This window comes from Acartia tonsa, chromosome 10 (genome assembly GCF_053477335.1).
Source record: "Acartia tonsa isolate MP-2025a chromosome 10, ASM5347733v1, whole genome shotgun sequence".
In the NCBI taxonomy this organism is placed as follows: Eukaryota; Metazoa; Arthropoda; class Copepoda; order Calanoida; family Acartiidae; genus Acartia; species Acartia tonsa.
The window spans coordinates 4,218,471-4,235,794 of record NC_137269.1 but is presented as its reverse complement, the minus strand read 5'-3'; the positions used below and the strand labels follow the sequence as shown (position 1 = coordinate 4,235,794).

Here is a 17,324-nt window from a genome sequence, read left to right as displayed (position 1 = left end):
TTTTTATGAGAACTTTTTTGAAAGCAATTTTACCACACTTATAGTTATCAGAATTTAATGATTAATGGCTTATTTTCTTCGTTTTTTAAGGCAATTAATAGAACAACAAAAAAATATTTCAGTTTTTATTTAAAAAGTACAGTAAAATCTAAAATTCAAAACTTAGGTGTCAACATCTAAAAATGGTTTTAGCGCATTTTTCTTATGCTCAAATAATCAACCTTTTGCAAGAATGGCTGCTAACAAAGTTGAGATATAGAGCTAAAAATGTATACAGATACTATTAGGGACATGTACTAGAACATATTAAAGTTTGAAGGTCATATCTCAACCAGGGAGGGAATACTGGCCCCCCAAAGTCGACTACAGAAAATCCATTTTTTTAAGAAAAATGCGCTAAAACCATTTTTATATGTTGACACCTAAGTTTTGAAATTTAGATTTTACTGTACTTTTTAAATAAAAACTGAAATATTTTTTTGTTGTTCTATTAATTGCCTTAAAAAACGAAGAAAATAAGCCATTAATCATTAAATTCTGATAACTATAAGTGGGGTAAAATTGCTTTCAAAAAAGTTCTCATAAAAAAAAACACACTGTATAATAATAACTTGTACTTATTAGTCAAATGTTTGTTTATTTACTTATTTTATGAATGATTTTTTACATGAAATAAAAATCATTTTAAAAATATCAAACATCAATTAAACTTTAAAAACATAACTATCTGTGTAATGTTGAATAATTTTCTGTATTTTAACATAAAAATCCAAAAATATTATAGTTTGTTTCATGTTATTTGTGTTTAAATGAAATAAATTATTAAGAATCACTCTACAACTAGCGCCGGTCAGTTTTCTAAAAAAATTCCAAGCCATTCTCGTATGCATTTGTAATTTATGTATGAATAACGGGATCTCAAAAATGGCCTTTACTAGAGGCCTGGAGCTAGGTAGCAAGTAGTGATAGAGAGATCAATTTTTTATACGTATTTCAAGGCCCCTAAAGTAACTTTTTAGGTCGGCAGAAGAATTAAATTCGAAAATGTTCATTTTGAGTAACAGGTCTAGTTGTCATACTTGTTATTATTCTACCTGTTACTGAAAGACCAACTGCCCACGGATCTGCACTGTTTATAGAGAAGGTGTCCACTGACATTTTTGTAACATTCATTGTTAAGTTTTCTACAGAAATTAGATTTCTAAAGGGTTAAGACAATGACAATTAAATTGATGTACATCCCCAATGATGATACTCAAATTTATCCCTTCTGTAGATTACAATTGGTTGTTTAAACGTTTGGACACGCAGATTAATAAACTAACTAATCAAATTATATAAAAATCCCCGAAGTTGTTAAGCCAACGAATAACAAGATGTTATCGTAAAACTTTGGGGACTAGTATAATATATAGCCCAATGTCCCTGTTTTGTGAATGTAGAAGTATTACATAAATCTTAAAAATATTCTTATAGTTTTGATGTAAAGGGTTGAATAATTGATACCCTGTAAACTTTTAAAAACTTAAATACCTAAAAAATGTTTTATCATTTTATAGAAACCAATTATTATGGATTAAAATCCAAATGGATATAAAGAATGTTATTTCTTTAAAAAGTTGGTAAACATTTCATAAAAAGCAAGGAAAAGTTCGCTAATGTTAACAGGGAAACAGGAATTTCAAGGGAGTTCAAAATCAGAAATTTTTATTGAGTATATATTACACCTTCGTTGGCTATACACATATTGTTATATCGTCATTTACATATTAGCGTACAAAAATCAGTGATTCATATAAACATATAAATTAGTGGCTACGCCCCTAGAAGCCTCCAGGGGAACTTGAGAAAATAGTCTAAATCCACCGATGGCTTTTATATTGCTTCCCTGGAAAGTTCAACCAATTAGGATCAGTATTGTTGAGATCTTTTAACTTGAAACTAAGAACCTTATTACTTTATAATATAGGATATTGTTTGTAGCTTTATTCTTATTTTTAAAGATATAATTGCTACTATCATTTCAGAATATTTCTGTTCTAACTGTGATCATGCAAAAGCATAATTGGTCAGTATAAAGTGACTGATTCTATCAACACCATCTCTATCAACATTGCAAGCCTGTCTTGAGGTAGTATTAATACATTTTAAAATTTATGGATTAATCCTGACTTAAACAAGTACAGATTTTAGTTCTTCATGTTATTTCAAGTATAGTATTTTCCCTGCTATGGTCTGTCTCAAGCTTGTTGGATAGAACCCCAAAATAACAGTTTTTTTTTCTTCCGGTGTAATTTGTATTCCATGCTGTTTTAACAGAATACAAAATCATGTTGTCAAACAATAACTTTCACAGTAGTATGGAGTCCTAATAAACTTTATTCAGGCGAGGCCAGTTTAGACAGAGAGATACTCTGTGGTTTTATATTATTTTATTTAGATATGGCCTCCAGAGGAATAATCTATTTAAATGACTCTATTATAATTAGATATATTTTAAGGATTGTACCCAAGCAAGAATAACCAGAAAGCACTGCTTCTCAACCCCTACGGCTCGTGGTAAACCATCATTGGTCTAATAAAGAAGATTTGCTTTTCAACTCTTGTTTTCTAATACTCAACAGGCAACCAGCATATTGAAGGTAAAAAAGGATAGTAGTGTGATGTTATAACATCATTAAAGGATAGTACTCAGATTTGTATGGTAGACATATTTAACAAGTTCCATGTTTATTTGTGTTTACCACATTTAAAATTATTCTAGAGTAGGTCTGCTCCTATAAGCTGTTAAGGAAATCATTACTGAGTTTTTTTTCTTTACAACTTGTTTCTTTCCTCTTTAGCATATATAGTCTAAAGACCATAATATCTCGTTTATTCTATGTCTAGTACATTTAACTTAATATAGAGTAGATTTGCTCCTACAAGCTGTTAATAAGGTCAATACTTAAATTCATCAGATTTGTGTTGTTTTTACTCTTTAGCATGTGTAGTCTAAAGACAATAATCGCTTCGTTTAGTCTATGATTATTACATTTTAAATTATTGTAGAGTAGCTCCCTTTCTGTAAGCTGCTAAGAGTCCAATACTTAAATTTATCTGTAAACCTAACAGTAATCCCAAAAGTTTAATTCACCTTGTTCTAATCGAAAATTAAGATCTCTAGCTATTACCAATTATCATATTTTGTTATATATGATTAATTGTAGAGCAGCTTCACCACTAGTCTAATACTTAAAAAGGTCTTTTATGTCTAGTTCGAACACCACTGGTTGGAACACACTTGCTGAAGCTTCACCATTTTATCGTTTATTTTATATGTTTATTATTTGCTTTATTGAATAAAATTGTATTTTAATCAGAATTTGTAACTTATTGATTATTTTTATGTATCCACCCCATTTTAACGTGCATTGATATAAACTCTCAGTAACGTCTGCTTAGAGAACCCAACAGTCCCCTCGCTCCCTAAGGCATAGGATATGTGCAAAAGGACGTAAGTATCAGGCCCTAATCATAGAAAAGCTTCAAATTTCAAAAAACTAAGCTACTTATATAGACACAATTGTTTGTTATCAATAGAAAAAGTTATTTATCGCATCGTATTGAAGCCAGCTTTCCGCAGATATTAAAATAAAAGATCATAAGACTAAAACCAGTTTTTTTAGCCCAAAAGGCCCCGAGCTAACAATACTGGTATTGATTTTATGATTTTTTTATTATTCGTAGAAAAGTGTTTTTAATACGACCATATACATGATTTTTCAGTATGGCTTCGCCATACTGAGTAGATGATCAGAGAAAGGTTTAACAAAACTAATATGAAATTTCTTAAAATATATCAGATATTTCTCTCTTAAACATTCAGTAATTAATTATAAATAATATTAGAGTAACTATGGGCAACAGTATTGGTTCGATTAATCACATTTATTAGTAGCGAGGCTACTCTACTATCTGACTGTCCGTCCGTCAAACTGTCGTCAGTCTATGACACTATAATGGGAGAATGTTATTTTCCTGGCTGATATCCTTATGTAAAAGTAACAGGACGTATGCTTGTCCGTTTGTACTATAGAACTGCTCCGCTAATTGCTGGACCGCTCTGGTTCTCCCTTAACTATTTTGGGGAGGGTATGGCCATCCTCCCAAGAGTAATCACTTCTTTAACCCCCCCCTGTTCGCTCCCCATCTAAAGTGCCCCTAGAGGCATCTAGGGGCTGATATTTTTAAAATGAAGATATCAAAATGCATTCAATATACAACTAACTTGGTCCTTCGTTCTGTCGGCCATTATATAAACTTGATTTATGTGCTTCACAAATTATGGATGTTGTCATCCTTGTTAATGTACAAAAGCTTTAGTACAAAATAAAAAAAATCAAATACAAATTAAAATTTTTTTTACGTTTTTTAATTATTAAAAATAGATTAATTAATGTAAAATAGATAATTAAGATATGAAAATAACTTTTTTCTGTGTATTGATAATATTCTTGTATTTAGGTTTTAATTCAAATTAGTTAAAGAAGCCATTAAAAAAAAACCTAAAAAAGGCGTCTTAACTTTTTTGCTTTTTATTTAGAATAGCTAGCCGGTGCTTTTAGTACGTAGTAGATGTAAAATTTTCCATAGATTTCAGATATGCAATCGTTTTTTTTTGTAGACTTCTTATTTTTGAAGTAATTTAAGTTTTTTAAAAAAATAATTCAGTCGGTTTTAAGGTTCTAAAACGCAACAAAATAAAAGAAGAAAATTGCCAGTATGAACAAAAATAGTAAGATCTTTAATTTGACATCTTACTTTTTAAGTTCTGTTGAGTGATTATTGAAATAATCTATTTTTTTAACCTCAGTTTAATAAAAACTTTAAACTTAAATATTTTCTCACACAGACATAAAAAATATGGGTTCATATATACCTTTAGAATCAGAAAAATAATACTAATCCCTTCTAAGCAAAATTGAAAAAAAGTAAAAACTTTAAAAAATATAAATGGCCTAAAATATTATATTTTTACAGGCAACACTTAATTATAACTATTAAACTAGCCAATCAAAAATCTCAAAAATAGACAAATCAAGAAGCTTCAACTCAAAACTTAACCAATAGAATTGACAAAAAAAGGATAATGTTCATACAATATATACAATAGATACTACAATAAAAATAGTGATACTTACATAACATGTAAAGAATGAAAAATTATGAACAAATATGCTTCAATCTGTTTATAAACTTCAAAACAATGCAGTTAAAAATTCATTATTGTTTCTTGTGTTTAAAAAAAATCTGTTACAGTGTATGTACATTTGTTTAGGTTTTGTTCAAGTCAACCCTTTAAAGCCAAAAATTATAATTCTTAAAATAAACTTATATTTTTATAAAACTTTTTCAATTTTGCTCAGAATGGATTCGTAATATTTTTCTCATTCTAAAGTCATATATAAACACATATTTTTTATGCCTGTGAGAGAAAATATTTAGGTTTAAAGTTTTCGTTCACCGAGGTTAAAAAAAATTGATTTTTTTAACAATTACTTAACAGAATTTAAAAAGTAAGGTGTCAAATTAAAGATCTTACCATTTTTGTTCATTATGGCTATTTTTTTCTCTTTTTTTGTTCCGCTTTAGTACCTTAAAACCGACTTAATTATTTTTTAAAAAACTTAAATTACTTCAAAAATAAGAGGTCTACAAAAAAACGATTGCATATCTGAATTCTATGGAAAATTTTACATCTACTATGTACTAAAAGCACCGGCTAGCTATTCTAAATAAAAAGCAAAAAAGTTAAGACGCCTTCTTTTAAATAGGATTTAAAACTCTACAAACAATCGATTGGGCACACATTAAGATTTTTATTACACTTGTCCTCAAAGTTTTATAATAACGTTTTCTTATTCGTTGCCCCAACAACTTTTGGAACTTTTACTAAATTTGATTGGTTGGTTCAATAAGTAGAATCTCCAAACGTTTTGACCACTAATTGTATTTTACCGAAGGGGTAATTCTAAGTATAATCATATTGGGGATATATATTAATTTATCGGCCATTGTCTTATCCCTGTTGTATTCTGTTTTGAATTATTAAAAGCGAAGCTTTTTTAAAATTAAGGTCGGTTCGTCCGTCCGTAACGGATAGTTTTTTTTGTTAATTTAGGTATGTCAGAATTGTCCTATCGATTTCAGACTTTGCATGGTGATTCCTGTAGTAGTTAGGTACGGTTTAGAAAGCGTAGCAACTCTATAATCCGTACAAGAATGTCCGTACGTGCATTTTAAACATGATGATTTTTTTTACTTTTTTAACAACAAATTTTTATGTGATCTAATTATCCGATTGATCTTATTTTTGGTATGTTGATTCCTGGGACAACAAAGTATAATGTTATAAGCAAAGCAACTCTATAATCAAATCCTAAATGTAAGTATGTCCATAAACATTATCCTGTATCAAGCAGTTTTTCAACAAACTTACTTACAATTTTGCTCCGATTCTTATACATTTGTGTTCTGATTATTCAGTTTTGACACTATATAATTGTTAATGTCTGTTTGTCCTACCGTTTCAGTGCTTCGCTTCTATGGATGTTGTCATCCTTGTTAAATAATAGTCTAATATTTTGCACATACTCTCTGCTGAATTATTTTATCAATTCATGCACGTAAACTTTCATGTTATGAAAGATTTTAATAGTTATTTCTCGCATCGTATTATAAACAGCTTTCCGCGGAAATATAGAATGTACAATTATAAGATTAAAACCAGTTTTTTAGCCCCGAGGTACCGAAGTCTGGATTTAATATGATGCTAGACATAGCTTTTTCGAGAACCGGTTCTTATCTCCGGATTTGAATGAATACGAACAAATCCTTTATTTAGTAATTCATTTGTACATATTTTTCTAATTATCAGAGGTGGATTCTTAAAAAACTTTTGCCTCACTAAAAATTCTATGCCGCACTAAAATTAGTGTTGCTCGCTAAAAATTTAGAGGGGATAATTTTGCCTCATTATTTTAGTGAGGCAGTGAGCCAAAAAAGTTCCTTTAAGAATTCACCTCAGTTTTGTTTTTAGCATTTTCTAGTTTTGTTTTATAAAGCTGTTTTATTGCAATTGCTGTGCTTCTTAAGGGTATAATTTCCTTGTCAGTAGCGCAACTACCATATAACTAGTACTAGTTCGTCATTTTCTTTGTATGATAAAGTAATGTGCAAGATCACAGGCAACAAAAGATAGGGGCTTTAGTTTTGTTTTATGTATATAGAATAAGTGTACTGTATATATGTCACTTTACCCCCCCAAAATTTTTTTAAAAATACATTACATTACCTCCCTAAAACTTTTGGAACTCCTCTTTTGGAAGTCCCCTCTATTATCTTACTTTAATGTATATTGTATTATTGTGGGCCATTTAACAAGACTTTAAACTTGAGTTTTTGTACAATTTCAAAATATTTACTAATGATAGTCACAAATGCTTTTTCTGTGTATATTCCTGTAATTAACCATGTTTTATAAACATCAATCCCCAACTTTTCTGTTAACGCTTTTGTGATGTCTGATTTAATCATTTAATCTTTGATAATAGTTATAATATACGTGGATATTATGACATTTTGTCGTCAATTTAGGTTGCTACTAAAGTCGTCATTTATTGGTTACTATGTTTCTCCAGTGGGAGGGGAGGGAGTGTAGTAAAACGAGTGGATGGAGAGTATCGTTATTTTGGCCAGCTGTAATACCATTTCATTAGAGTAGGCGAAAATCTGGTGCAGCATCCATGTAATTATAAATCGATTCCTTTAATTCTGCGGTACATATGGGCATAATTGTCCTTGTTAAAAAGTATGAATGAGAGGGAAAGAGGGGTTATTAAACTCTACACTGCACTTGATAAGGTGCTTTTCCTTAAAGTGCATGCCGAGCACTGATTCCCCCCCTCCATTCTTATTTTTAAAATAAATTGAAAACAAGAGAATGGCAGTTGTTTTCCACTATGCTTAACCTCCAGAGAGGGCCCTTTTCATTTTATCGTTTTTCTTTTCTTTCTTAGACGGAAATCGAAAATGGATGTTCAATAATTACCCCCTTTAACCTTCCCTAGAAGCCTCTTTTCAGCCTTATTCTCCAATGTATTATTGTGGTATCCGCCTAGGTTAAATGGCAGACACCCGAGTTCAAATGACTACGGCAGTGCGAACAGACGTGGACACGTATATTATAGAGAAGCTACACTTCTCTAGCAATCACTAAATAATAAACAGAGTCTATTCAGATGTTCCTTTATTCAGGGTCTAAGGTTTACTAAAGTTATATACAACAAACAATAAATACACAGATTGGAATAAGTAATCATAAAGTAGAATCAACATAAATACATATACAATAATCAGATTGGGCAATAATGATCCCCCATCCCTGGAAAGGGTGGGGGAACCAAACAATACAGCTTAACCATAATAAGGCTGTCAAAATCTATCATTAATTTTAAGGCATAGGGAAGGGTCGGCTGACCCCTTCCCCAGTACTCGGGGGAGGGCCCTCGGCCCTTCTCCGAACCAAGGTCAGGGTTGCCATAGAACATGGCTCACGGCTGCCGAATACCACAACTCTCCCCTCGGAAGGCTGGGAGGGGGTTTCCCTGCCAGACTTCCGACAGTGGTTGAGGCCTTCGGCCCGCTCATTAGGGGCTATTATGTACAAGAGATAATGATTCAATGGAATCCTAGTGGTGATTTTCAGGGCTGATGGGCCCCCAACGTGGGGTAGAAGGTAGAGGCTGGCTTTTGTTGGGCACGTAGCTCGGCGCCAGCGGGTGTCAGGTTGGCATGGGGCGCAGCCACTGCGGGACCGGTCAGCAACGGGGCATTCTGGTTGGTGTTGGCAGCGGCACTGGCTACCAGGTTGACTGTCTGGGCGACAGCCTGGCCTCCCGAGGGGCCGCGGGGCTTTTAGCCTGCCTGGGCGGTCATTTCCACTATCGGCTGATTTCATAGATATCATCTCCTCGGCTGCTTCCTGGCCAATAGGAATGGCATCCCAGTCCACTGAAAAGTCCCGGGACTTGGCATGGGTGAGCCTGGCCCTGGCCAAGGCCTTACGATACAAGGTTTGGTGATACAGGAATACTTGTGACATCGCGTTCAGGGCGGCTCGTACACCTCCTTGTGCAGCTGCCAGGGAGATGATGGTTAAGTCTCCCAGCAGCTTGAGGATCAACAGCAGCAGACACAGTATGGCTGCGCCATCTCCCCACTCGTGAATAGCCTGTCTGAACCCAGCCCAGACATCCAGGGTTTCCTCCCCTTCCTCCGCCAGTCGGTCAATATTGTAGGACACGATCCCATGGTCTCCGGTGGCTGAACAGCTGCCTTGCTGGACGCATGAGCCATACGACAGGCCGGTCAGCATGGCGGCCTTATACCCCGGGAACGCTAGTAGCTGCTGCCAGTCATTCAGCTCGGCCTGAGAATACAATCCTCCCGAGCTAAAGTCATCCAAGGGCTCGGTCAGCAGCTGCTTGGGTGTATCCAGCGGGGGCGGCCTCTTCTTAGGTGCAGGAGTTAGCTCTATCCATCCTTCCTCGGCGTGTACAGTTAGGGGGTAGGTGGAGGAGCAGGGAATCTTGGTGGCGTGGCCGCTATACACCTATCCCTGCCAGAAACGTCGTAAGCAAATCCTACGATATGCGTACGATTAATGAGAAAGAGGTCCTTACAGAGGTCCTTACAGAATTTATCGTATGCATATCGTAGGATTTGCTTACGACGTTTCTGGCAGGGATGTCACTGCATCTACAAATCCTGTGGGCTCCACCGGCACCTTGTCCCAACATTCATTGCTCTCCCTTACCACGTACTTATTAAGTTGGCAGGTAAGCTGGAGCAATACATCTCCCCTCAAAATAGAGAACGTGCTCCCCTGGACACGCACCGGATGGGCCGGGTCTAGCTGCTGGAGCTTCCAGCAATTGGCCGCTACCTCTTCTGCTGCTGCGCTTCTCATTCGAGTTTCCAGGGTAAATCCTATGTAACCTGCATGTATCTGGGCCAGGAGGGGGACATCCACGTCCCTGGCCGATACTCTGGGCAATGCTGCCGCGGCCAGGTTGGCTGCCACGAACAATGCTGGGTGGTTGGTGGCATGGGCCTCAAAGTCGCAGTTCACTATTGAGGTGGGGGTAGTCATGTTGATGAAGAATTGGGCCTGATGGTCAACCAGGAACGCATCCATCACCAGGCTGGGCTGGAGGCTGCGGATCAGCCTCAAGGGGCAATCTCTCCCCAGGTGGTCCCACACGTATGTGGCCTCTCCAGTGATACAGGACAGCTCGGAATGGGGACACTCTAGGGTCAGGTGGTCAGACTGGGACTCCACCCGTCCGTTCTCAACTACGTAGGTCTCTTCCTTGACCAGCAGCCGTCGCTCCTGGAGCACTAATTCATTTCGGTACAGCTGGCCTTCAAAATGGACGTCCTCCCCTTCACAACCCACCCCCTCGGGGCTGTTGACCAATGCCCCTACCATATCGAGGGTAAAGAACAGGGGGTGGTTCAGCTGGAACGTCAATGGCTGGGTCTTGCCTGGCAGAGTGTAGACTCGGCTCCGGGCCAGGTCCTGGCACGTTTCTGGGTCAATCTTGGTTGGCCGCATGAGGGTGGGGACCGAGGTCACCTTCAGGTGGCCCCAGACTCCACACCTAAATGTCCACTGGGACACTGTGAGTTGACAGCTATATCCCGTGGTCTCCCGAATCTTGACTTGCTGCAGGACATGTACCTCATGGCCCAAGGGCACCTCCTGGTGTAGCGGCTCCTTGCTACACATCTGCTCCTTGTTGTAGGCGGTGACATGGGTGGGGTTGGCACAGTCCCACCCTACCAAGACATAGCTAGTTGTAGGCCACACAGCTGCTAGCAATAGGCCCCACAGAACCATCCACCAATGGGAGAATCTGCCAGACAGCCATCGTCCTTGCGCACGCATCTGGGGATCCTCGGCTCAGGCCACAACTGCTTCTTGGGGCTGGACACTGCTGGACTGCTCCTGGCTGGATATAAATTTCCATTGAGTGTTATCTTTGGACGCCCGGGGCGTCCCGATGCCCTCCCCAATGACAGACTGACAGGCGACTGGCGCCTGTCTGGGCGTCGGCTCCCCTAGCCCCAAGGTGTCCCTTCCCTCGTCCATGGCATGCCCAGTGGCATGGGGCTGGAGTGCGTGTGGCACAGGCTTGCCCTGTATTACATCCCTCCCCTGCCCTAGGAACTCAGGTGCATGTGGCACAGGCAAGTCCTGATAACCCCAAATCTCAATCTCCCCAGCCTCTGGTGCGGGAGGCACAGGCAAGGCTGGAGGGTTACAATACTTTGGATACAATACATTTGTCAATTTTAACTTATCCTGGCTCAGTTGAGGGTGGTAGACAGCTGGACTCTCTCTGCTGGCAGGGGGCTCTGGATGATGGATAGCTGGACTCTCCCTGCTGGCTGGTGGCGCTGGCTGACTGGGGGTGACGGATGTCACCCCTCCCTCTGGGGCTGCAGGCTCGTTCCAGGGTCCAGGTATCTCGGTGGCGGCGACGGTTGTTGCCCCAGGCACCAGTGTGGGGGCGCTGGATAGCACCCCCCAGTCTTCACAGGTGGCGGCGGCGGTTGCCGCCCCAGCCATCAGCTTGGGGGTGCGGGGTCGCACCTCTTGTCCTCCCCAGGTGGCGACGCCGGATGGCGCCCCATACATCGACTCAGATGCGCTGGCTAGCGCCTCTCGCCTCTCCCGCTCAGCGGCCGCCAGGGCCTCCCCGTACACTGTCTCGGTGGCGCTGGGTAGCGCCCCTCCGCTCTTGCTGGGGGGACTCGGTCTGGCAGGCCCATTCATGTTTAGGCTGAATGGTTGAGGCCGCAGGACTTCTGGCTCCGCAATGTTGGTTGGCTGCACAAACTCCGGTCCCAAGTGGTTGAGGCTGAAGCCCAGGCCAACCCGGTTGGGTTCAGCCGCTCCTCCCAGCACGTTGATCCTGGCTGGGATAGTCCCAAACTGCGGCATTCCTTCTGATTGGCCCGCCGCGCTGGGGGCGGCTGCTTGCTGGAGTGTTGCTGGGGGCGCGCTCCCTTCCATGTTGGCTACTCGGCTGGGCTTCCCTGAGTGAGCGCCCTTGTCAGCTACACGTCTCCGGCCGGCTACCTTGTCCCAGTCAGCCTTGCACTCGGCTGCCGTATGGCCTGCATAATGGCAACGTTCACATTTGGCAGGATGGTCACGGCGTGGCTGGGTGCGTCGCTCTTCTAGGCTGACCTCCATAGGCGTAGGACAATCTCTGATTCGGTGGCCCTTCCCATGGCAGCGGTAGCAGCGGCCTGGAATCTTGTCGTCTGGTGCAACCTTCCCCAGACCCGGAGCCAAGGCGCCAATCTCCATTGGCTCCGACTCATCGTACTGGGGCAACTGGACGCTGGCCGATCCCGTGAGCCCGTCGGTGGCGTCCACTAGGCACACACCCTCCTTCAGCTGCTTGGTGATCATGGTCACGGTGAACATGGCTCGCCTCGTGTACTCAGGTACCGAGGCGATCTCATGACCCATCATAACGCGTTTCACATTGGCGTTGCGAATGCCGCGATTTAGTTCATCTATCAATAACTCCAAATCTTCGTGGCTGTAGGCCTCCCGGTACAGCGCACACTTTGTGGATATGTAGGCTTGTATAGGCTCTGTCGAGTGTTGCCTTTAGTCTCTGAAGGCTTGCTTCAGGGTCTGAGACTCATAGGCTGGACGAAATAACATTTCACACTCGGCCTTGACTTGTTCGTATGTCAAGGCTTGGCCTGCCTCTCCAAACAGATGAGAGGCCATCTCCGCCGCTTGCCCCGCCAGGGATAGTAAAAGGGCGTTGCGGCGGTTCAGTGTGTCATGGGGGGGTACACGGTAAGCCGCCCATGACATCTCCAGCCTCCGGATGTGGGAATTCCAGGATTGCTTGGGCGGTCCTCGGTACTCCGGCAGGTTACTCAGCATCAGCTTGCGGTACTTGGCTGGAGCCGGCTGGGGATCGTCCTGGAGCCATCCTTGGAGCTGGTCGCCTCCTTGCGCTTGTGGCTGCTCCATCGGGTCAAAGGTTCAGCGGCGGGACACTAAGTTTTAAGTCAATACTATAGGTGGTTTACACTTATGGCTTTCTAGCCTAGCAGCCAATACCGTTTATCACTTGGTTGGTAGTTTGAACTACAAAGATTTAAAATAGGTGTACACTAGGATACTTGTCACTAGCTTCTAAGCTTTAAGGTAGGCTGGTAGGTGTAGATATTTGTTGAGGGTCTGAACTGCTGTCAGGAACTGATTTGGTTTTCCTTATCACACTATAGATAGGAGGGAGGAGCTTGCAAGTCTTTTTTTCTAAAAATATCTCTGTTGTATGCTATGGAGTAGCTCCTCTCCTGTGTGTGTGTGTGTGCGTGAAATCTCCTTTCCTTGCAACGCGCCTACGCGCCGTCAGATTGCGCACACAGGTAAAACGCGCATCTATCCCTCAATCTGCTCTCTCATTGGTCCGCTTTATCTCCTTTGTCCGTTGAATTTTTTGTTGCGTCCCAAGCTCCGCTGCGCAACCCGTGAATTGCGCTCCGTTCTCCCGGTCGCTATCTCCGCACAGTGGACGGACTTATCCAAGTGTGGGGAGAAGGGGGAGTGCGTGAGGGGACGGGTAAAGCCGTCCTTTCCCCCTATGGGGAGGGGGGTGCTGCAGGTTTGAGGTGACTGGGTGGTGAGGTAATTGTGCTTCTTCCTTAATCCTTGGCTTATTCTTATGTCACCTCAATTGTATTTGCTCCAATTTTTGGTGGGCCCCTCCCCTTCCGTTGGGATAAGGGGGTGTATTTGTCGTGCTGTAGGTTTGGGGTCAGATTGTTTACCAATGCATTGTTATCTTACATCTCTAGCAATCACTAAATAATAAACAGAGTCTATTCAGATGTTCCTTTATTCAGGGTCTAAGGTTTACTAAAGTTATATACAACAAACAATAAATACACAGATTGGAATAAGTAATCATAAAGTAGAATCAACATAAATACATATACAATAATCAGATTGGGCAATAATGATCCCCCATCCCTGGAAAGGGTGGGGGAACCAAACAATACAGCTTAACCATAATAAGGCTGTCAAAATCTATCATTAATTTTAAGGCATAGGGAGGGGTCGGCTGACCCCTTCCCCAGTACTCGGGGGAGGGCCCTCGGCCCTTCTCCGAACCAAGGTCAGGGTAACCATAGAACATGGCTCACGGCTGCCGAATACCACATTATCACTTAAGATCCCTAATGCTACAAGATACAATTAAACTGAGAATTTATTAAATTTAAGCCTGGTATAAGGTATAACCAACTAGCAAAATAATTTTTGAAAAAAAAAATTGGGGGGCAAATGGAGATTTCGTCAACTTTACCATCCCTTATACAGCTGAAAAACACGTTTTGGTTTCTTGATTTAAAAAAAAAATAATAACATTGTTTAAACTGTGACATGTTTGCCCCCCTCAAACTTTAAACCCCTTCATTTTAACCCCTTAAAACTTTTAAAAATACATTAGATTAACCCCCTCAAACATTTGAAACCTCACAACTCAAAAAAAAGCTTGGACGTTCTTGATGAAGGGGTATTAAGAATTCAATTGAATGTTTAAGGAAAATGTCGCACATAGATTGGCCTAAAAACTATATTAGACAATTATCTTTATCCTCCATAGAAAACATTTAATAGAATAAATACCCCATTTTGAGACTCGACAAAGTGGCTGAAAAAATTAGCCGTGTGACGTCATAAAAGGGGGAGATGAGAGGAGAAGTGGGCTAAGGAAACCCCTTAAAAAGAGATGGATCTTTTGACGTCACACGGCTCATTTTTTCAGCCAGTTCGCGAGTCTCCCCATTTTTATATCCTTAAATATCTCGCAAACGACAAATTCACCAATTCTACATTTTTGGGAATTTTTAAAACTAAAGAGAAGGTTTTAGGCTATTTTACACAAGGGCATAAGTCTACTTTAATGTTACAAAATCTTTTTTCTTTCAAAAACAATTATTTCTATAGGTTTGGACTGACCTAACCTTACAATAAATATGCTGAAACCTGCCCAGGACCTAAAAGAAACAGTGTAGTTTCACCCAAGAATTTTAGGGGATAAGACAATGGATGATAGATTGATGTAGTATAATTTTTTTTATCTATTTTGTAAATTAAAATGATTGATGGAACAGTTTGTACAATGAAGTCTTTATAAAATTGTATCCAAAGTTTTGAAGCTAACAAATAAAATGTTTGTAAGTATAGAACATTGGGTACCAGTATAACATACAGTCCAAGTTTTTAGATTTTGTTTCTATATTGTTTATTCCATGTGTGTCAGAGTCAGGAAGGGAGGGGACATTTGGCTGTGTAATACACTAGTCCCCAAAGTCTTATGATAATGTTTTCTTATTCGTTGCCTTAACAACACTGGGGACTTTTATTGAATTTTGAATTGTTGGTTTTCAAGTTGAGTGTTCAAATGTTTCAACCACTAATTGTAATCTAGGGAAGGGGTGAAATTGAATATCATGTTTGGGTATGTACAATTGTACATCAATTTATCTACTATTGTCTTATCCCTCTTATATATCTGGGGTGCTTGAAACAATTGAGTTTAGTGTGATATGTCAAGAATTATGACAGCCAGGGTGTGTGTGTGTGTATGTGAGTGTTTGTGTGTTTGTGTTTGTGTGTGTGTGTCTGTGTGTGTGTGTGAGCCGGGCCCGATAAATATAAATCAGGCGACAAAGGGGATTTGTGAAGTTTTTAGTTTTCAAAAAAAGATTTTCTTCTGACAACATCCAAGAAAGTTAAGCTCTAAGATCAGACGGTATAACAAACGAACATTAACACTTGTGTGTTCAAACTCAATACCAGAATAATAATTCAAAGGTTTAAACAAACTTGTTACGCTTTTATAAATCATAGCTAATTAATGCAGGAATCATCATCCAAAGATTGAAATCGATAGGACAATATTAACATGTTTAAATTATAGAAAAGAGCTAACCGTGAAGTGACAAACTAACCATTTAACTAGTACCCAAAGTTTATAAACACACTCTCTCATTTTTAAAACTTTGGGGACTTTACTAAAAGATGATTGGTTGATACAAACTTTTCCACATCATCAATTTATCATCCAATGTCTTATCCCTTAAGATCCCTGTTTTAAAAGAATAAAAAAAAATATTAAATCCCCTTCAGCCCTGATTTAAAAGATATAAAACTAATGTGCAAAACAAAACTAAATACATCTCCATCTGTCTATTAATCTGGTGCTTTCCCTTAGATTGCCTGTAGAACACTAAAATACTCCCCCCCCCCTCCTTTTTTATATTTGAAATAAATTGATAATAATAAGGGGGGGAGGGGGTTACTTTACAAAGTTTCTCAAAAATCAGCCATGTGACGTTATAAAAATGAGGGAGATGAGAGGAGAAGTGGAAAAGAAAAACTCTAAAATGTATAAATATAATCCCTCATTTTTTTGACGTTATATGGCTGATTTTTGAGACACTTTGTAAAGTTACGGGGATGGGTGGCTAGTTTTCTTTGCCTAACTCCTACGGGAGCAAGGGGGGCTATACTTGATGTTACCTAACCCTGTCAGGCTTCTAAGTACCCTATATAACCTAGCCTAACCTGACCTTAATTAATGAACAAACCTACGGAAAGCCAACCTTTTCAATTATTCCAATATTGATTGAAATTAACCCTTACAGATCGGGGGGGGGGGGGGGGGCTCAAAGAGCCCCCCCCCCACTCTAGTTTTTTCAATCTCATTTTTTTTTGTAGGGCTGTAACTTCATGACTTACATGACTTAGTAATTATACGTCGGCAAGAGTTGATTTTATTAGGATATCTGGTCTGTGTCGGTCGTGGTGTCCGGTAGAAACCTAATTTTTTTTTGGTGAATACTTATATATCAATGACCTTCTGAGAAAAGTGGTGTTATGACCGTTTGACCGCTTCCTGACCGACTTTATGACCGATTTTTGTCTGGCTTTTACTACAGACATATATCATGAATATCGTGGCTTCTATTACAGCTAGAGACCTATAATTTTTTTTGGTAAATCCTTGAGCAACAATAAACAGATAAAAACATTAATTTGCGCCGCCAACCGCCTTTTTACCGCCGTAACCGCCGAAAATGGCGGTTTCCGTTATTTGCCGTTTTTCGGCGATGATAAAAAAAAAGTATTTTTTTTTTATGAAAAATAAAAGTTCGTCCTAAAATTTGGTCAT

At 39.6% G+C, this 17,324-nt stretch overlaps 1 long non-coding RNA gene across 1 annotated transcript; it reads left to right on the top strand.

Annotated features, from left to right (window-relative positions):
- Positions 1-1,893: 1,893 nt before the first annotated feature.
- On the top strand, positions 1,894-3,364 carry LOC145330473 (uncharacterized). Its single transcript, XR_013883408.1, has 3 exons — positions 1,894-2,131; positions 2,502-2,642; positions 3,258-3,364. It is a non-coding gene; the product is annotated as an uncharacterized LOC145330473 (long non-coding RNA).
- Positions 3,365-17,324: the final 13,960 nt, after the last annotated feature.